Here is a 22,946-nt window from a genome sequence, read left to right on the forward strand (position 1 = left end):
TTTGTAAATGATTTATTCATACGTTTACTCAACAGGTTTTGAATACTTTGTAGTGTCTACTGCAATGTAAGGGCTGACTGGTGAGTGTATAGACAGATGTTTTCTCTAACAAACATGGAGTATTTTAGCACTGTGCACCTGATGTGATCTTCAGTGGAGGGTAAAACCGGTTCATGTTATCACTAGATCCCACACACTTCACACAGAACACAAGTCTGTGCTGATGAGAGTAAGGGTTTACTCGCTTATTCACTTGACATATAATTTATGAATAATTTAATAATTTAATTTACTTTTAATAGTTTTAGCATAATTGCTTTTTTGGGCTTTTTAACAGACCAGCCTACAACTTTAATGAAACATACTAATTTACTAATGGTTTGATCATCATTTGTTCATGATTAACAAATGTGTATTGAGATAAAAGTACAATGTTGACATTTCAATGATTTATAAGTGATTAATAATATATTAACTAGTAACTTATTAACCATTTACTAAGGATCTGTTTGATTATTTCATGATATGCTATTTTTTTAAAGATAATTTAGGACAGATTTGTAAATTTTTAGCATATTACTTAATAATCACGTTTTGTTAAGATTACTTAATGAATATCTAATCACTTGTAAATTATTTAGAATTTAATCTACCAAAAAAATGAACTTATCACTTATTAATTATTTATAATTGCATAGTCATGTTTTGTAAATGATTAGTTCATCAATAACTAATTACTTGTAAGTGACTTGTAAATGAATTAACAAAATATACACAAATTGTTAGCATATCACTTATTAATCATTTATGAATGTTTTGTAAATGGTTATTTCATTATTAACCAATCACTAATAAATTACTTACAACTAAACGTTATTATAAAGTGTTACCAAAAAGGATTTTTTTAACAATACACTACTGCTTAAAAGTTTGGGGCCAGTATGTTTTTTGTTTTCTTTCTTTGAAAGAAATTACTACTTTTATTCAACAAGGATATATTAAATAAAAAAAATTAATAGTAAATACTTATATTAGAGAAGATTTCAATTTTGAATAAATGCTGTTCATTATCCCTCAGTTCCACAGACAAGGCTTATATTAAAATGTAAGTAAAGAAACTTGCACTTATTGATCTTGTGTCATTGTTTTGTCTTGAGATGCACATGTTTTTCTAAGGCATGTTTATAAAAATTACTTTAATGTCCTAATTGAACTATGGCCTAATCCTGGCCTAGTCTAAGCCCTGTCTGTGAAACCAGCCCTTTAGTTTTTTTATCAATGAATCCTGAAAAAGCATCACAGATTAAATTCAAATTAAAATTTTCAAATTTGCATTAGTTAGCATACATGTCAGCTTTTGATCAAAGAAAATGTTTAAATTTATACTTGTTTATGATACAGTTTCTCAAAATTTTCACAAATTTCCAATTAATTCCCGTAAATTTCTGTTAAATTTCCAAACTGGAATATTTCCAAATTCCCCAGATGAAGTTCCCATGGAAAATTCCGGGGAATTTACCGGAAATTTTGCAACCCTAGGACTGTCATTACCAGTCAAAATGCATGTTAATTTAAATGCAGTGTGTGGACTTTTTACTCGGTCAAACCCGATCTCACGGCAATTCGTATATTTTACTAAGTGGGAAATTCATACGAATTTGTACGAATGACCACACCTAACCCCGCCCCTAAACCTACCCTCACAGAAATTATACAAAATCGTGATTTATAGTGCATGTGGATTCCCTGCATGTGGACATTTTATGAGCATGTGGATTCCCTGGGTTCGATCGCATGATTACATATTGTCCTATAACACAATTCTCTACAAACTGAGCTACACGAAACTCCAATTATGATGCAAATAAAATAGTACAAAGCACGCCTCGTACTTTCCATTCCACCTGTGACTGAAAGAGGGGTTAAAAGTCCCTAACCCAAACCACTTATTGCTCAAGCTTTCTTCTTGAAACAGACACTCTCCAAAGCTCTCCCTTAATTCTTTCCCCGCCAGCGTTTTTTTTTTAAAGTTGCCAGCCACCGCCAGCATTTTTGGCGATGTTCACCTAAATTTGCCGGCCCTCAGAATATTTTCTGCTATTAATATATAAACATATTATATATCAAAATAACAACCTGAGCCTCTGCTTTTAAACAACAACAAAAAAACTATTATGTTTTTTCATGTGTTCATGTTTTATCATCACTTGAATGCAGATAGGTTTCGTCAGAAATACAAAATTTTGGACAGAAAACTGAGAAAAATGCATTTTTGTCAAAGCAGTGCATTTTCAAGCAAAATACATTCAGATGTCATATTCTTTTACCTGTAAATAATTGTATGAATAATTGAAATTGCATTCAACAAACAGACGCACACACAAACGCAAACGTAAATACATATTCTCCTCTTTTTCTCACTATATATATTGTCATGGGTGCGGAGCAAAGCGACAGACACAGTGGGCGTGACGTCAGGCCTCGGAGAGGCTTTTATTAAACAATAAACAAAGTGTCCAAAAAGGGGAAATAAAAGTGTCCAAAATAAACAGGGGGATCTGGTGTCCTCGACGTGACGGGGTTCCGTGAAGGAGGGGTAGTGTTCCGAAGGGAAGGGTCCAGGTAAGGGGCGGAGTCCGGGGCGCAAGGGGCGGCGGCTTCTCTAGCGGCATCGTCCTCCTCCACCTACGCGGCACTTCTGGGGGATAAAATGGCCCGGTAACCTGGCCCGTCAGCCGTCACGGGTGCGGTCCTCATCCGGACCCGCGGGGTCCGGCAGCTCATCCTACGGCGGCGCTGGTTCCCTCTTCACCCCTTCCTGGACCCACGAGGACACCAGCGTGCATGCACGGGGAAGAAACCGGTCTCCTGAGGAGAGGCGTGCTCGGCATTTTAACAGCGGCGGTGATGAGGCTTCATTCACATCAGGTGTGCCTCATCACACGCCGCCAGACCTGGATGTTTCAGCGCCCCTCCCTGGGATGGCAATGGCAGAAGCTTCATTTTATGCTCAGTGACACATTTTTGTGTTGATTTTGATGTTTGATTTGGATCATTGTCCTGATGGAGAATCCAACCACAGCTCATTATAGAACTTCTAACAGATGCAGTCAGATTTAGATTTTGTATCTGTTGGTATTTGCTAGAATCCATGATGCCATGTATCTGAACAAGATGTCCAGGACCTCTGGCAGGAAAATAAGACCACAACATTAAAGATCCAGCAGTATATTTAACTGTGGGCATGGGGTACTTTCTGTACCAAAACCATCTGGTGGGTTTGCTGCCAGAAAGCTCTTTTTTTAGTTTCATCTGACCACAGAAGCCAGTCCCATTTGAAATTTAAGTCGTGTCTGACAACTAAATACGCTGGAGTTTGTTTTTGGATGTGTCACGGAGGCAAGACAGGAAATGAAAGATCGAGGAAAGGTCCCTGTGTAGCGTGGCGGAGAGCTTGAACGCGGATGTACACGAACAAGCAGGTTAACCACGCAGTTAATCTGAGAACGCTCCGACAAAGGAGTTGAGATTCCCACCAGGAAATCCGCGTTCTCACACGCACACAGACAAACACACAAAAGCTCCGGAGAGTGGTACTCACGTGAGTAGAGAAGATGGGCGAGAAGACGACCTTCAAAAGAGTCCCACATGAACTCAATGTCTGGTGCCAAACCAACCTTTACTTCCTGTTTATATAGCCACGGAGATTACTTCCGGGACCTCGTGACCTCACATGATCCGGTGCGTGTGACAGTACCCCCCCCTCCAGGGCCGGCACCAGACGGACCCGGGGAGGAGGATACCCGACGACGGTAGTCCTGGATGAGGGCTGGATCCAAGATGAACCGCCCGGGGACCCAAGACCGCTCCTCCGGACCGTAGCCCTCCCAGTCCACCAGGTACTGGGTGCCACGGCCCCCGGGGTCGCGAGTCAAGGATTCTCCGGACGGTGTAAGCAGGACCACCGTCAATGATCCGGGGTGGGGGGGGAGCAGGGACCTGGGGAGATAGTGGAGAAAAGAAAACAGGTTTTAGTTGGGATTGGTGACATACGGGATGGATCCGGAGGGAAGCAGGCAGCTGGAGCCGGAAGGTGACAGGGTTCAGACGGTGGGTGATCTTGAAGGGGCCAATGTAGCGAGAGGTGAGTTTTTTGGAGTCAGTGCGAAGGTTGATGTTCCGGGTGGAGAGGTAGACCCTGTCACCTACATGGAACAATCGTCCCGGTTGGTCTTAAGGATGGCAGCCCGAGCGTGGTTCCAAAGCCGCCGACACCGGCGGACCAACTGTTGGGCCGACGGGACTTCAACCTCCGGTTCCTGATGTTCGAATATGGGAGGTTGAAACCCGTAGCATACCTCGAATGGGCTTAGGCCGGTGGAGGTGGAGGTGTGAAGGTTGTTAGACAGTTCGGCACAGACGAGGTAGCTGGCCCAGGAGCGCTGGTGTTCACTGGCGAAACATCGGAGGAAGCGCTCCAGTTGTTGGTTGGCCCGCTCCGTCTGGCCGTTAGTCTGAGGGTGGAAACCGGACGAGAGACTGGAGGTGGTGCCTACCAGACGGCAGAAGGCCTGCCAGAACTTGGCCGTGAACTGGGGCCCTCTGTCCGAGACGATGTCCTTGGGGAACCCATGCAGGCGGACTACGTGTTCAAGGATTAATTCTGCGGTGGTTTTAGCAGATGGGAGTCCGGCGAGAGCCACCAAGTGCACGGCTTTGGAGAAACGATCCACGATGGTGAGGATGGTGTTCTTTCCTTGGGATTCGGGGAGTCCAGAGACGAAATCGAGGGAGATGTGGGTCCAAGGGCGTTTGGGTACAGGGAGGGGCTGCAACTCCCCGGTGGAGGGCACGTTGGAGTTCTTAGAACGGGCACAGATGTTGCAGGCCTGGACGTACTCCTGTACGTCCTTCCTCAGCGTCCTCCACCAGAAGGCCCGGCCGATGAAATTGATGGTTCTCTGGACTCCCTGGTGTCCAGCCAACGTGGAGTCGTGTCCCCACTGGAGCACCTCCTGTCGAAGGATGTTGGGGACGAAGAGGCGTCCAGCGGGCGTGTCCGGTGGTGGTGGGTGTTGGCCGTGCGCCTGGCGAACTCTCTCCTCTAACCCCCACCGGAGGGGAGCCATGATGATCTGGGGGGGTAAGACAGGCGCGGGTTCGGAGGTGATGGTGTCACGTTGGTGTTGATGAGAGAGTGCGTCGGCTTTAGTGTTCTTGGATCCGGGACGGTATGAGAGGTGGAAGTTGAAGTGTTCAAAGAAAAGTGCCCACCGCGCCTGTCTCGGGTTCAGCTGCTTTGTCTGGCGAATGACGGTGAGGTTCTGATGATCCATCCAGACGGTGAATGGGTCACTGCCGCCCTGGAGCCAGTGACGCCATTCCTCCAGAGCCCACTTGATGGCCAACAGCTCACGATCCCCTACCCCGTAACGCTGCTGAGTGGAATTAAATTTTCTGGAGAAGAAGCTACAGGGATGTACCTTCTCGTCTGGACCTCGTTGTGAGAGAACAGCTCCTACGCCCACATCGGAAGCGTCCACCTCAACAACGAAGTGTTTGGTCGGTTCTGGATGAATGAGGACAGGTGCAGTGGTAAACTGATGACAGAGTGACTTGAATGCCTGGGTGGCTTCCGGGGTGAGGTGAAAGTCTCCGCAAGATGGTTTAGTAAGAGCAGTGAGAGGCGCTGCAGTGGAACTGAAGCCCCGGATGAATCGCCTGTAGAAATTGGCGAACCCCAGAAACCGCTGTAGCTGTTTAAGCGACGTGGGTAGGGGCCACGCACGCACAGCCTCCAGCTTCTGGGGATCCATGGCCACACCCTGGGCTGAGATGACAAAACCAAGGAATGTGGTGGTGTGCTGGTGGAAAGCACATTTCTCCAACTTACAGAACAACTGGTGGGCCAGCAACCTCTGTAGCACTGCTCGGACATGCTGGGTGTGCTCCTCTTGGGTCTTGGAGTAGATCAGGATATCATCCAAATAGGCATAACACCATCTACCCAGCATGTCCCGGAGAACGTCGTTAATGAAGTGTTGAAAAGCAGCTGGACTATTGCAGAGGCCAAAGGGCATGACAAGGGTCTCGTAGTGACCGGTGGGGGTTATGAATGCCGTCTTCCACTCGTCGCCCTCCCTGATGCGTACCAGGTTGTAGGCGCTCCGTAAATCCAACTTCGTAAAGAAGTGGGCACCAGAGAGGGCGTCCAGGGCGGTGTTGGTAAGAGGGAGTGGATGACGGTTCTTCACGGTGATCTGGTTGAGCCCCCGATAGTCAACGCACGGTCGGAGACCCCCGTCCTTCTTTTTGACGAAGAAGAACCCCGCGGCCGCAGGTGAGCTGGAGGGTCGGATGGTACCTGAGCGAAGACCCTCCGCCATGTACTCCTCCATCGCCAGTTGTTCTTGGGCCGACAAGGAGTACAGATGGCCGCGGGGCGGTACCGCGCCCGGCACGAGATCGATAGCGAGATCGTAGGGGCGATGAGGAGGCAGCCGAGCCGCACTACGCTTGCTGAAGACCTCGGCCAGGTCGCGGTACTGGACGGGGATAGCTTCGAGGTCGACATCGGGGGCCTCGGACTCCCCCGAACACGTCCCAACCTTGGCCCGGAGACAGAGCTCCTGACAGGTCGCACCCCAGTGAATGATCCGGTTGGAAGTCCAGGAAATGAGAGGGTCGTGAGTGATGAGCCAGGGGTGTCCAAGGATGATCGGTGGTGCGGGAAGCTTGGTGACGTAGAAGTGAATGTTCTCGGAGTGTGAGCCGATGACCAGTGTTAATTCCTGAGTGCGATGAGTGATGGGGCTAAAGCTGAGGGGGCGACCGTCGAGGGCGGTGACATTCAAAGGTTGGGATAACGCCTCATTTACAATCCCCAACTGGGCAGCATAAGCCTGATCGATGAAGTTCCCAGCCGCACCCGAATCAACGAATGCGGTGGTCTCGACCCGTTGGTGGCCCATGAGGATTGATACCTGTAGCAGCAACCGGGAAATGAAGGACTTAGGGTAGGTTTTCGCAGTGGTGGGACCAGATGAAGACCTCCCCCTCTTCACCTGGTCTGTCCGTTTCCCGGACGAAGAGGGCAGATCGCTCGGTGATGGTCCGGGGAGGCGCAATAGGCACACAGGCCCTCGCGGTAGCGTCTGGCCCTCTCTGCCGCTGACAGGGAGGTGTGCCCTATTTGCATGGGTTCCCCGGCTCCGGTCGAGTGGGCCTCTGAGGCGACTGGTGGAGGTGGTGGAGACGCAGCGACAGCGTGAGAGGTAGATGGCTCTGGAGTCCTCTGGTAACCGGGGGGTCCTGTAAAGGAACGGAAAACAGATTTAGTGTTGTGACTCATCCGCTGATCCACCCGGAGGGCCAGCTGGATCATGCCCTCCAGGGTGTCAGGGAGCTCCCGCACAGCCAGTTCGTCTTTGAGACGGATGGAGAGTCCTTCATAGTAGGCTGTGCGGAGAGCGGCGTTTGACCAGGTTGTTTGAACAGCAAGGGTGCGAAATTCCGTGGTGTATCTGCTGACGCTGCGACTCCCTTGCTTGAGGTGGTAGAGGCGTGACTCGACCTCCACCTCGCTCTCAGGATGTTGAAAGACGGTTCTGAGTTCGGTGGTAAAAGCTGGATATGAATGAGCATTGTCCCCATCGGCCTTCAGAACCGCCGTAGCCCACTCAGCTGCCTGCCCCGTGAGAAGGGACGTGAGGAGAGCGATCCTGCTGCGGTCAGTGGGGTAACGTGAAGGCTGAAACTCAAAAACCAGATTGAGATTGGTGAGAAAAACATCACATTTGGTCCCGGACCCATCCCATTTGTCCGGGAGTGATATCTTAGGATGACTGACAGGGGGAGGTTGGCGGATTGGTTCGGTAGGAGGAGCCTGTGCAGCGGCCAGGTCATCATGGTCCGCCTGCAGGGCAGTGAGATCCAAACGGAGACCTGCGCATTCCGCCCGCAGGGCGGCGGTCTCGGCGCGCAGCGCGGTAATCTCCGCTCGGAAATGCACCAGCTCCTGCCGCAGACTCACAATTTCCACAGCCTGCTGCCGGATCACTCCCACCAGCTGTTCCAAATCCGCCGGGACCATCTCGGGACCAGACATTCTGTCACGGAGGCAAGACAGGAAATGAAAGATCGAGGAAAGGTCCCTGTGTAGCGTGGCGGAGAGCTCAAACGCGGATGTACACGAACAAGCAGGTTAACCACGCAGTTTATCTGAGAACGCTCCGACAAAGGAGTTGAGATTCCCACCAGGAAATCCGCGTTCTCACACGCACACAGACAAACACACAAAAGCTCCGGAGAGCGGTACTCACGTGAGTAGAGAAGATGGGTGAGAAGACGACCTTCAAAAGAGTCCCACATGAACTCAATGTCTGGTGCCAAACCAACCTTTACTTCCTGTTTATATAGCCACGGAGATTACTTCCGGGACCTCGTGACCTCACGTGATCCGGTGCGTGTGACGAATTTTTTTTTAGTCTTTTGACCCCAAGACTTAATTAATCTCTGCAATTCTCCTGCTGTGATACTTGGAGAGTCTTTGGACACTTAAACTCTCCTCCTCACCATGCATTAGGACAATATAGACACACATCTTTTTCCAGTTAGATTTGTAACATCTTTAGTTGACTGAAATTCTTAATTATTGCCCTGATGGTGGAAATGGGACTTTTCAATGCTTTGGCTTATTTCTTACAGCCACTTTGTATTTTGTGAAGCTCAACAATCTTGTTCTGCACATTATTTGGTTTTATTCCTTGTGATGGATGATTAAGGGAATTTGGCCTTCGTGCTCCTCATATTTATATTCCTGTGAAACAGGAAGTCATGGCTGGTGTGACGGTTCCAGTGAATAACTGGTGATTTCGGAGTTGCAGGGGATTGGCTGACGGGAGCAGGCACACACCTGAATCCAATCATAGTGCTTTGTAAAGACTGGAACAGAAATGGCGAGGTGCGATTGTTGGCTGGGTTTGGGTCGTCGTTTCCTCTGGATTACTCGAGGCTACCGGAGAACGAACGAGATGTGAGGACTTTGGGAGATCACCGCCGCCTTTGGGCCCGTCTTCTTCGCGAGGGCTGTCGCTTCTGGTGGTTTTACAGACTGTGTCTGATTGGACTGTTGTCATAATTATTACACGTTTACCGGCCGATAGGCCGATTACTGTTTATACTCACTTTTTTTTATATTGATATACTTGATACTGGAATAAACTCACGTAATAACTGGCTGTGGTGTGTGGTGACTCCCTTATTTTGTTGCGGTTTGGAAAAGAGATCGTAACAAATGGGGGCTCGTCCTAAAGCCAAATTGCATTATAACAGGATGAAATTTGTTTGATTAAAATTCGGTATGATGTCGATTTGATTGAAGTAAACGTATGCAAAGAATGAGCGTTTGGTATGCACGCTGTTTTGAGAGACGCACATAGATATTACGTGTTTAAACTTTCTCATGAGTTCAAAGGTAGTCCTCATTAAAGGTAAGTGCATTTCTTCTTTTTGCGGGTGACACATTGTTTATTTTCTCCCGGATAGGAATTAGCAATGCTTAGCATTGATTTGTTATTTTGCCTTTTTTATTTTTGTGCAAGCTTTTGGGCGAAGTACACCGCCGTGGTTGCGGATTGAGCTGTTTGTTCAATTCTAAACCATCGGTATTTTGGTGTTTCATGTCGCTTTGCTCTTGAAAGCTGCATGAAGACTAGGCATAAGCTAGCTTAGTGGATTGGTAGGCAGTTTAGAAGGGGGGAAAGTGAATAATTGTTTCACCTGTTTTGTGCTCCGAAAAGGACATAAATGCACTTACTTTGTATTTAAAAGAGTAACATTTTATGAAAACGGAATGGCATCTATAGAAGAATTTATTAAAGATCCGTCAGAGGATGTATTAAATTCTTTTGTTAAACAACAATTATGGGAACTTGTAGATCATTTTAAAATTGGTGATGTGGATAAGAAATTAGGTAAAAAGGAACTGCGTTCTGTTGTGAAAAATTGGCTATGTGAAAATGGCCTTATGGTGGCCACTCCAGAGGGAAAACGCGACATTGGTGTAAAAGGTTCATTAGATATTTTCTCTGGTTTATCTTTCGAACAAAGAAAAGAGCTTTTACAGATGCAGCAGCTTCATGATAAAGATATGATTAAAGAAACTAAATGTTATGAACTGGAGATTGAAAAAAATAGAAACGAAAATATCCTCAGACAACGCGAGATTGAGTTTGAACAGAAAAAACTAGAGGCTGAGCAATTGGCAAGAGATCATGAGCTGCAGGTGGAGCGGTTAAGATTGGTAAGGGAAGGGAGAATTGTTTCAGATGTTGGGGAGAGAGGTTTAAGTCCATCTGGAGGGTTTGACTTGGCCAGTAATTTAAGACTGCTTCCCAAATTTAATGAACATGAACAATTAATGCAATTAATTAATGAGCAATTTGCTTTCAGGATCCAGATTGCTGGTGGCGAGGTGGGCAGAATGGAGAGAATTGTGAAAATCATGTGGTACTGGGGTCAGAGGTTGTGTACTGACGTGTATAGATGTATGATTTCTAAGTTTGTGTGGTGGTGGTGGCCTGGGAGCAACATTTAGTTCGTCTGCGTGCTCTATTAACTCGCTTGGCAGAGGCATGTCTTACCGTTAACTTGAATAAATGCGAGTTTGCTAAGGCTACCGTAAGCTATTTGGGAAAAGTGGTTTGCCAAGGTAAAGTGCGTCCAGTTCAGGCCAAAGTACTAGCCATTCAGCAGTTTCCTTCTCCATCCACCAAGAAAGAACTTATGTGCTTTCTGGGGATGGTTGGTTATTATCGGGGTTTCTGCTCTAATTTCTCGACTGTAGTTTCCCCGTTGACTGATTTGCTTAAGAGCTCAGTGAAATTTGACTGGAGTGAAAATTGTCAGAGAGCCTTTGAAAATGTTAAACTGTTGTTGATGACTGCTCCTGTTCTAGCTGCACCGAGATTGGATATGCCATTTAAATTACAAGTGGATGCCAGCCAGGTCGGTGCTGGAGCTGTTCTGTTGCAGACAGGGGAGGGTGGATTGGACTACCCAGTAAGTTTCTTTTCTCGTAAGTTCAATACTTATCAGAAAAATTATTCGGTAATTGAGAAAGAGGCTCTATCTTTGATTTGGGCACTTCAGTTTTTTGATGTGTATGTGGGGGGAGGAATGCCTGTAGAGGTGTATTCTGATCACAATCCTCTAACTTTTTTGCATTCTTTACAGTCACCAAGTCAGCGCTTAATGCGTTGGATTCTCTTTTTACAGCCTTATAATTTGATTGTTAAACATATTAAAGGATCAGACAACGTAGTGGCAGATGCGTTGTCTCGTGTTCCTGATCTGACCAATTAAGTACAATGGTTGTACAGTTGTTTTCCGTTTTCTGTTCTTTTTTGTCACCTTAATTTGCTTTCAGGATCCAGATTGCTGGTGGCGAGGTGGGCAGAATGGAGAGAATTGTGAAAATCATGTGGTACTGGGGTCAGAGGTTGTGTACTGACGTGTATAGATGTATGATTTCTAAGTTTGTGTGGTGGTGGTGTTTTTTTTTTTTTTTTTTGATCCGGTTTGGAACGGATCTCTTTTAAAGAGGGGTGTGTGACGGTTCCAGTGAATAACTGGTGATTTCGGAGTTGCAGGGGATTGGCTGATGGGAGCAGGCACACACCTGAATCCAATCATAGTGCTTTGTAAAGACTGGAACAGAAATGGCGAGGTGCGATCGTTGGCTGGGTTTGGGTCGTCGTTTCCTCTGGATTACTCGAGCCTACCGGAGAACGAACGAGATGTGAGGACTTTGGGAGATCACCGCCGCCTTTGGGCCCGTCTTCTTCGCGAGGGCTGTCGCTTCTGGTGGTTTTACAGACTGTGTCTGATTGGACTGTTGTCATAATTATTACACGTTTACCGGCCGATAGGCTGATTACTGTTTGTACTCACTTTTTTTTATATTGATATACTTGATACCGGAATAAACTCACGTAATAACTGGTTGTGGTGTGTGGTGACTCCCTTATTTTGTTGCGGTTTGGAAAAGAGATCATAACACTGGACAGTATCATACTCCTAGCCATTCTAGTGTGCTAAATAAATGCAAATATGAATGGGAATATACTTCAGAGATATTTTACTCATTATAATTTCTAAGGGTGCCAATAATTTTGCCCACCATGCGTTAGATAAAAATATTTATTTCATAACGTAAGTTTCCCCCCGATTTTAATTGTTTTGCTTCAATGAAAAGTTAGCATTTTGTGAATTTTTTGAATGTAAGATCAAAAAGATAAACAAAGTAGATTTATTTTCATAGCCTTCTTTGCTCATATTTACGAAGGGTGCCAATATTAGTGGAGGGCACTGTATATATCATCTTGTATTCGCACCTGGAAGACCTGTAAGGCCCGTAACTCATTTGGGGAATGCGTTTAATTTTAATACAGCTTGAACGCGGACTGCTGTAAAAACTCATCAATAGCTGGGAAAGTCAATGTAGTCAAGCCAATGCAAGTAACCGTTTTTAATTTAGTATATATAATATATAAATATAATATATTATTGTTACTGCTCCCAGTCTTCACCTGCATATTGGCTGATGGTCTCTCTGTGACTTTCATTGTGTTCTCTTCTGTCTTTCATTTACTTTGTCTTTTTTGTCTAAATATCTCAGTTCTGTTTCCTTTTCTGCAATGTAACGCCACGCCAGCAGAGGGAACCCTCACCCACTGACTGACTGTTAGCGCTCCCTTTGCTGCTTCTATGGTTACTTCCTGTTTGGTGGCCATTTAAGGAGGGCCATTCCAAACAGGCTTGGCGAAGTATTGTTTTGCCTGTGCGAACTCTACCAAGCGTTTTCCCTGTTTCATTGCCTTGTTTTGTTATTGCCACGGTTTTGTTTCATAGTCATAGTTTTGCCTTGTTTCTGTGCCATAGTTCTGGCTAGTTTCCTTGCCATAGTTTTGCCTTGTTTCATTGCCTTGTTTATTTTGCTACTTTGGACTGCTCTCTGGTCAAGTCAAGACACAGCTGCGCTCCTAACAGAGCTTCTTCACGACATGGCTGCTATCATAGAACCTCGCCAAGCCACGGCTGTCATGCCAGAACCTCGCCAGGTCCATCTGATCCTCTAAAGCCTCGTCACGTCTCAGCTGACCTCCCAGAGCCTTGTCACGTCTCAGCTGATTGTCTAGAGCCTCGTCACGTCTCAGCTGACCTCTTAGAGCCTCGTCACATCTCAGCTGACCCCCCAGAGCCTCGTCACGTATCAGCTGACATCCCGGAGCCTTGTCAGGTCTTAGCCGCCTTTCCAAAGCCTTGCCAGGTCTCGTCTCCGCTCCCATGCCACGCAGAGCCCACGCTCCCAAGCCACATGTCCACAGTGTCCACACCCTCAAGATCGGCAGGCATCCCACTATCTACTGTGCTGCCTGGAATGGCTGTTGCCATTTTGAGCATGTGGGCTACACACTGTGCTCCAGAGGCCTCGTCTGACCACGAGTCTGCTCCCGAGGCCTCGACTGTCCACGAGTTTGCGCCAATATCTCCTGAGGTGTCAGCGTATGCTGTAGAACCTCCTAAGGAGGTGGCGTCCTTTCATGAACTCACTGTCTTGTCTGCTCATGAATCTACTCCAGAGATCTCGTTTGACCATGAGTCTGCGCCAGTGCCCCCGGAGGTAGCGGCTCCGGCTGCAGAACCCCCTAAGGGGGCGGCGTCCTCCTATGAACTCTCTGCCCATCATGTCACGGCCAAGGAGGCCTATCATAAACTCTCTGCCTGTCCTGTTACGGCCATGGAGGCCACCTATGAATTCTCTGCCCATCATGTCAAGGCCAAGGAGGTCAATCATAAACTCTCTGCTCTGCTATGGATGTCATTTGCTCCACTGTGGGTATCTTTGCTCCTGTCTGCTCTTTCTGCCCCGCCATGGCTCCCTGCTCTGCCTGCTTTGCCTGCCCTGCCATGGCTCCCTGCTCTGTCTGCCCCGCCATGGCTTCCTGCTCTGCCTGCCCCGCCATGGCTCCCTGCTCTCCCTGCTCCACCATGGCTCCAGGCTCCTCAGAATCTACCATGGTGGACTTCTGCTCCAGTGTTACACTGTCCACGACCCAGGTCCTCCAGTGCTTCACTGTCTGTCACTGCTCCACGATCCAGGCCTACCTCCTCTGCACGGACCTGGCCCTCCGTCCCACCTCCTGTTTTGCCTCTGTCCCCCCACCCTCCTGGACTGTTTGTTTTGAGCGCCAGGAATCGATCCTAGAGGGGGGGATTCTGTAACGCCACGCCAGCAGAGGGAGCCCTCACCCATTGACTGACTGTTAGCGCTCCCTCTGCTGCTTCTATGGTTACTTCCTGTTTGGTGGCCATTTAGGAGGGCCATTCCAAACAGGCTTGGCAAAGTATTGTTTTGCCTGTGCGGATTTTACCAAACGTTTTCCCCGTTTCATTGCCTTGTTTTGTTATTGCCATGGTTTTGTTTCATAGTCATAGTTTTGCCTTGTTTCTTTGCCATAGTTTTGTCTAGTCTCCTTGCCATAGTTTTGCCTTGTTTCATTGCCTTGTTTATTTTGCTACTTTGGACTGCTCTCTGGTATTTTGACGTTCTGCCTGTTCATTGGATTACGCTTTTGCCTTGCCCTGGATATTACTGTTTGCTGGTGTCTGACCCTGCCTGTCTTGACTATGATCTGTTTAATAAAGCTCGCATTTGGATCTATCACGCTTCTGAAGAGTCCCGTTACATGCAAGTAATCTGCTCTGTGCTCTGGTTCAGCATCCCTACAGTATCTGTTGGGTAGATTTAGTGATATTTTTAACGTAACTGTTCAATAAACTAAGAAAATATAAATTAATCATTAACGAAAAAAGCTCTTTGAAACCGGAAAAAACTTCATTTGAAAAAATCATTTGAAAAATCATTGTGGCTTCTTATTTCATTTTAGACATTGTCGCGATTTAGCTCAAAGGGAAATGTATATAAATAATTACAATTAATTACAATTATTCATATCAGCTGCCAGTAGTAACTGTAGCAGAATTAATTTTCCATCAACTAATCTGTTCGCCCAGCGAACATTCAGTATAATTTTTATATCAACTCTAAGAAATGATATTTTCTTGGCCACAGAAAATAAATTTCTTGAAGTACCATTGCATTAGAGCATGTAGCTCGAATCGGGTTCATAAAGGGACATTAATTTACAAGGCAGAATCAGAATCAAAACTCATGTCATTTGTGCACAAAGGTTTTATTAACAAAGGACTAACACATAACTAAACAAACAAACAGGAAATCACTCATACATGGGGGAAGGGTCAGTAAGAAGCAGTTAGAGAGAGACAAGGAAATGAAGCTATGAAAAGAGTCAGTTAACCACCTGAGTGAAACCATCAGTGCTGTCTACGGCTTATATTAAACCTCTGTTTTGTTTAGTTAAATGTACAATACTTGCATTGCCTTGGTCGTTGAACAAGTGTCCGAATGTCTCGGGTGAAAGTCTTGATGGTTGGAGCAGTGGTGGTTTTGGAATCGTGATCACGTTCTTCTGGGTCCGAAGAGTGATGAACTCCAAAGATGTTCTGACTTGATGGTGACTGGGAGATCTTTGGGGAATGGAAAGACAAGGCTGCAAGGCCTGGTGCATGCTTAGGGAAGTCCTGAAGAGTTCTAGCTCATCTTCTTGGGTTCTAAAAGAACCTCTGGCTGACTGAGGCGAGTCATGAAGATGAATTCCAGGGTTGAGTGAAAATGTGCTCCTTGTGGTCGAGAGCCACAGCTCTGTATGTTGGAGCCTGTTGGGCCCACCAGGCACACCCTGTGCCGGCTCAGGCTCCCTGTGGGTTCCTCCACACAGGCTGCAATCGGACGGTTTTGCAGAAGAGAGCGAAGTGAAGAGAGAGGGAGGCGATCAATCGTTTGATGCCTTTAAGCTCTCTGGAGGCTGCGCCTCCAGGAGGTCCACAAACCAATGGTAATTTTACCTTTGGAGGGAAAGTTTACAACTCTTTGTCTGTGAGCATGGTATTTTGCATATGTAATTCGATTGGGTGTTGATGCAAAAACTACTAAGGATTTTTAAAACACTGATATGTTGCAAAGGTAACAACATATAATATACACCATCATTTAGATGATCAAAATACAAATTCAAAGAGACCAAACATGGCATAGGTGGGTTATACGGCTAGTCATCTATCATAACACATGCATAACACAGTAGAAAAACAAATACAAATACAACAGACAAAATTCAAATATAATGCAGTAATACTGTACACAATGACCTGGGCTATGTGTGATAGGAAGGTCAAAGAAAGGTTTGTCTGTGAATGAATAGGAAAGAGTCTATTTCTATAGGCATTGTGTCTTTCCTATGGGCAAATGTAGCATGGGCAAATGTACATTCCTTCGGGCAATAAAACCTCTTATCAGATGGTCGTCCTGGCAACTGAGCCCTTTTGGGGTGTTAGTTGCTTTGGGGGGTTGTCTCCAGAGCTCCAGCATATAGCTGGTTTGTTGGGTTTAAAAACTATTTGTTAAATGTAACAATTAATGTATGTCTGATTGGTCCAGATGCTACAACATGAAATAATAAACAAACTAATGTATTGTGGACTCTTGCTGTATGTTTTTGTAGGTTGTCTGGCTGTATGGTGACAGAGAAAGGCTGTCATTATGTGTCTTCAGCTCTGAGTTCAAACACCTCACAACTGAGAGAGCTGGATCTGAGCTACAATCACCCAGATTCAGGAGTCAAGCTACTCGCAGAAAAACTAGAGGACCCCAACTACATCCTGAACAAACTCAAGTATGTCAAGCTGGAAGAGTTTTTTGGTCTTTTTGTTTAAACTTTTCAGTGTATCTGTGTATATCTGTTTGAGTCTAGGAGCTTCTAGAGCACATGTCAAAGCCATGCAGAGTTTAGATTCAACCCTAATTAAATGCACCTGATCCAGCTAATCACATACTTCAGTCTTATTTAAAAACCGCACCATTTGTTTGGGGGTTGGAACTAAACTTTGCAGGGCTGTGGCCCTCCAAGAACTGAGTTTGACACCCTAGAGGAGACTCTAGAAGATGCATCAAGGATTTAAAAGGATTTAAAGAGCACTAGTCTAAAGAGTAATATCTTAACTAAACTGCTCAGACAAAACAAAATAACAACAAAACTGTAATTCCCTAAATGTCCACAAAACAGGAGCAAACTGAAAATACAACAAAAATGGCAGGAATCTCCATACAGCTTAAATAAAAGGTAGAAACAAACATGTTCAAAATGAATAAATTATGTTGCAAACATTAACAACTTGTTGAAGGAACACAAAATCCCTAACTTCAAAGGGGACATTGGATGCCCATTTTCCACAAGTTGGTATAATTTTTTAGGGTGTTCATTAAATGTCTGTAACATACTTTGGGGAAAATTCTTCATTGGTCATGTAAAACAACACCCTTTTTCCATGCCAAAACCAGGTCTATTCACAACAAACTATTTAAATGATAATGAGCTACTGCTCACCCCACTCCTCTCTTCAGTTTTTTTGTGTTTGGTGGTATGTTACCATCAAAAACAAAACCAATCTACTGCATCCACAGTGGCTCTGATGTCAAGAGAAAATAAACACTCTTAAAGGAGAAGTCCACTTCCAGAACAAAAATTTACAGATAATGTACTCACCCCCTTGTCATCCAAGATGTTCATGTCTTTCTTCAGTCGCAAAGAAATTCTTTTTTTTAGGAAAACATTTCAGGATTTTTCTCCATATAATGGACTGCTATAGTGCCCTGATTTGAACTTCCAAAATACAGTTTAAATGCGGCTTCAAACGGTCCCAAATGCGGTTGTAAACAATTGTAAACAATCCCAATCTTACCTAGTAAAACAATTGGTTATTTTCATAAAAATAATACAATTCATATACTTTTTAATCTCAAACGCTCATCTTGTCTTACTCTCCCTGAACTCAGTTTTTTTTCTGGTTCATGGCAGTTAGGGTATGTGAAAAAAACTCCCATCTCATGTTCTCCTTCAACTTCAAAATCATTCCATATCGCTGTTTTGTTTTTGTTAAGGATGTTTGATCTTCTTTGCATGTTCACTTTGCATAGACTGGGTTGGTACTTCTGCAGTGATGTAGGATGATTTTAAAATCAGTTCAGGCAGAGCAAGACAAGATAAACACTGAGCGTTTGAGATTAAGAAGTATTTAATTTGTATTATTTTTATGAAAATAACGATTATTTTGCTAGATTCTTCTTCGTCTGGAATAGTTAATAGGAATAGTCTTAATGAAAAGTCTCTTAATATACTTTGATTAAAAATTCTCAATGGTTTTGTAAAACAACAACCTTTTTACCTTGCCAAAATCAGCTCTGCAAAAATCATCTCATTCTAAGGGGTTGTTCTTTTAAATGCAAATGAGCTCTGCTCACCCCGCCCCTCTCCTCTCTCTGTGGTAAGACGGTGTTGTTTACATTAGCCGCATTTAGCCGCGTTTAGCCGCTAAACTTCCTAACTACCACGTTATAAGGAAAGGCGATCGCAAAGATTCATAAAAAAGGCGTATACTCACTTCTGCTATACGTGAAGCTGGATCACGAATGATTTGCGCGAACATAGACGGATATATGTAGATCGGGAGGCGCATTCCCTTCACAAACAAACGTAATCCACTGCATCTTCAGCGGCTCAGATGTCGGGAGTAAATGACGACCACTATGTTCATTATTACATCCAGCAACACAACACCTCAATCGCTCAATCGGAGATATTCTTGTCTAACTTACATCCCTGCTCTGGCATCACAACATGGAAAGTTACCGGACTGTGACAGCTGATCTGAGGTGAGAGCTCATGTCAATCAACTATTGTGGGAGCGGCATCTGTCGGTGTGACGGCACAACAACAGGCATTTGAGAACGGCTCGATTTGAAAAAGGGGATATTATTTTTACAGATTAATTAAAAACCACTGCATGGATTTTTATCATTGTAGGTTAGATTTGTACATGCACTGCCAACACACATTAATGTTCAAACAGCATGAAAAAGTGAACTTAGCATCCGATGACCCCTTTAAAATGTATCTCCTAGACAGGGTCAGCGCCATGGCGGGGCATAAGGGGTAAAATATGTCATGATAAAATATGTTATTTATAAATCACATTTGGCAAGTTTACTGTTCTCCTAGAGTGAATAATAAGTTAAAATAGCAATTAAGAAAGAGAAGATTGCAGCTTAACCCTCTGGGGTCTGAGGGTGTTTTGGGGCCCTGGAGAAGTTTTGACATGCCCTGACATTTGTGCTTTTTTCAGTATCTTAAACACAGTATAATAAAAATATACATAATGAAGGTCAAATACACACAATTGAACACCCTGATCTAACCACAGAGATGTGAACAGACTTTGTGTAGTTTCTGAAACTGTTTTATGAATTCTGTTCAACAAGTGAAAAAAGTAAATCATACCTGATATCTCTAAACTCATCATCAGTAGTCAAGGGACTTTTTTTTTACACTAGAATATGTGTAGTTGAACATCTGATGTTAGTACAGCGCTCTCAGTTTGACAGACAGCAGGATTCATCTGTTGTGTAGGTATCAGTTCACTAAAAACAAACAACATAAGAAAAACATCTGTGAGTATGTTAATATCAGGAGCATCTGTAATATAATATATATATATATATATATATAGTGTATTAGTTTGTAGCCATAGACTCGCACATTTGTACGTAAAAAGGACATTTTATATCTATATATAAGTAATAATTATTGTTTTTCACGATTAACATTTATTCGAGAGCAGAGTATTGATAAACATGGTCTAAACATACACTCAATGTAAACACTCATATTACATCCTATTGTTATACGATAAATAAATAACTAAATAATATGATCTTTAAGTCATAAACATAAGCATGCTTTGTATATATTATACAATACAAAAACGTTTTAAATTTTTTGAAACTATATTATTATTGTTAAGCGTAAGTGTAAACACTATTATCTTTATATCGCAGCGTTTTCTATTGTATAGAACGTTAAAAAACATCTTGGCGTCGTGACACATTTTGATGCAATGAAATGAAACGTACTTCATGATGTTTCACTTGCTGTAGTCATGAATTATAGTTTGAACAAAAAGTCTAACTAGTAAAATGTGTACAAGTTCTGTCACAGTAACAACTAACACAAGCAGGCTAATAAAAGAAAGACTTACTCATGTAAATATCTCCTCTGATGGATCGCGCCGTGTGTCACATCGTGTTCTTCCTCTGAATTCTTATTCCTCACATCGCATCTTTTTCCGGAAAGGACAAGTAGCCCAGATGAACTTGGAAAAGAAAAAGTCTCGGCGCTTTGTTTACGGTGATGTGGGCGGTTACATTTGGCGCGCGCCCTCACGTGACGATTACACTATGAAAAGCGAAAGCATCTGGTGGGTGTGATCTAATTAAAAATAATGAAGCAGATGGGAGAGACTGAACATGGAGTTGGTTGCATGCAAATTACTTAATCAGAGAATATTTGTTTTCGGCAAGAGGGGCTTCATCTAAAAGTAAAAATATCAAGCTTTCTATGGATATCTCTCTCATGTGTGTGCGTCACCTATTCGCTGTGTTTTAGTTCATTTTACTGACGCATTTCAAAATGATACGTGTGGAGACGGAGACTGCTGAATGCGCACCCTGTTTATTTTCCTTGTTTTGCAAAAGCATAATGTTTTGTTGATATTGTGAGTGTACTCAAATAAAAGTAGATCCTCTACAGATTTAAATGATGTATTACTCTTATATGTACGATCAAAAATGAGCGAGCATTTTAGGTTTTTTGCTCGTGTCATGAAAATATGCAATTGGCAGGAGGTTAAATTTTGTATATATACTTATCTAGTGATCTAAGATTTATGATGAGTTTTCTAATATGTAGGTCTAGGCTGTTCTTTTATAATAAGATTATTCAGTGCTCTGTCATCTTTAAGTTGCTCACTAGATGCAATTTTTGTAGTTGTAGCAGCGACATGTTTTTCTACAGTGCAATAAAATTTCAGGAATGTACCATAGGTATATGTATTTTCTAGCTGGAATTACTAAATGCATTCATGTGATCGGCCCTTCTCAGTATTTCAGACGCACCCTCTTCAGAACTAATTGGACTTACAGTTTTCATGAAAATGACGATCAAGGTGCCAATAGCCTCATGGTTAGTGTGCCGACATACAACGTTTCAGTGCACAGGAAGGATTTTGTGATTGAAACAGCCCTTAAAATGGCCGACTTCCTGATCAGTGCCCTGACTACTAAACTAGGGAGCAGATTGAGATGCATCCTCATTCAAGATTCCCTTCTATGCAAAATTTTGATTAGGGAACACATATTCACTATTAAGAATTTTACCGGGGAACCCTTGGTAGAAATTTTATCTGGAAATGGAAGTTTGTTCATAGTGGTTTCTTTCACCATAACCTGTTGGTGAAATGTCCTACCAAACTCCATCCAGACAGCAACATCTCTCCCAGTCATCAAGACACAACTGGAAACTCATCTCTTCTGTGAGCATGTTTTGCTTTTATTTACACAAGTAAATAAAAAGAAATTCTGTACCTTATAATGTTTTACTCACTTTTCGCCCTTTATCCCCTCCTGTCCTATCTTATACGATTTTGAACGATGTTCGAAACCCTGTATAACAGGCACTTCTTGTGTTTATTGCCATTTTATGGTAAATTGCTTGTTGAATTCCTCAACTGTAAGTCATTTTGGATAAACGGGTCTACAAAATGAAAAAATGTAATTGTACATGTAAATTTAAATATTTCTATCTATGTATTGATCATCACTAGCAAAGCCTAGTAACTAGCCTAGGACATGCTAAATTATTCTAGAAAAATAAGTTAAAATGTATTAGCAACCTGATAGCAGCTTCATAGAAAGCAACCAATGTAGTCAAGCAACTGCACATTAACCACCCTGTGTACCTTGGCAACCACATATCAACAGCCTAGCAACTACTTTGAGTACCTTAGCAACTGCACAGCAGCACCCTAACAGCCACCCAGAACATGTTGTCAACAGCATAGCCACCACCCCAAGTACCCTAGCAACCATATAGCAACAGCCTAGCAACCACCCAACTACCTTAGCAACTCCCCAGCCACCACATTTTGGCAACTACATAGCAACACCCTAGAAATAATCCCAGGTACTTTGGCAACCGCATAGCAAACTGCCTTTTCTTCACTAACTGAATGCGTCTTTGTGTGTTTTCTAGTGTGGATCATGGAGGAGAATCCAGGATTACAGCAGGACCACGAAAATGTAAGTCTACACACACACACTCACACAGCTTTAGTGGTTGATGTTGTGTTATAAATGTATCTTTTTTGTGTTCAGATGCCTGTTTTCTCACTCTGGATCCAAACACAGCACACACTGAACTCCTTCTCTCTGAGGAGAACAAAAAGATGACATTTTTGTGAAAGAGAATCAGTCGTACCCTGATCATCCAGACAGATTTGATTATTATCAGCAGGTGTTGTGTAGAGAGAGTGTGTGTGGACGCTGTTACTGGGAGATTGAGTGGAGTGGGAAATATGGTGTGCGTGTATCATTGACATATAAGAGCATCAGCAGGAAAGGAGCGGGTGATGAGTGTGCTTTTGGACGTAATGATCAGTCCTGGAGTTTGTACTGCTCTGCATCAAGTTACTCATTCAGACATAATAACATAGACACTGATCTCCCTGTAAAGCCCATCAGCAGCTGTCGTAGAGTAGGAGTGTATGTGGATGTGAGTGCAGGAACTCTGTCCTTCTACAGCGTCTCTGACACAATGAGCCGCACAGTCCACACAGTCCAGACCACATTCACTCAGCCGCTCTATCCTGCGTTTGGGGTTTATTTTACTGGATCATCAGTGAAACTGTGTTGA

The 22,946-nt window shown here is 43.9% G+C and overlaps 1 pseudogene; it reads left to right on the forward strand.

The window, feature by feature from the left end:
• The window catches only part of LOC127159792 (NACHT, LRR and PYD domains-containing protein 12-like), a 43,318-nt pseudogene extending 20,372 nt beyond the window's left edge, over nucleotides 1-22,946 (forward strand).

Source organism: Labeo rohita, unplaced genomic scaffold (assembly GCF_022985175.1).
Source record: "Labeo rohita strain BAU-BD-2019 unplaced genomic scaffold, IGBB_LRoh.1.0 scaffold_251, whole genome shotgun sequence".
NCBI lineage: Eukaryota > Metazoa > Chordata > Actinopteri > Cypriniformes > Cyprinidae > Labeo > Labeo rohita.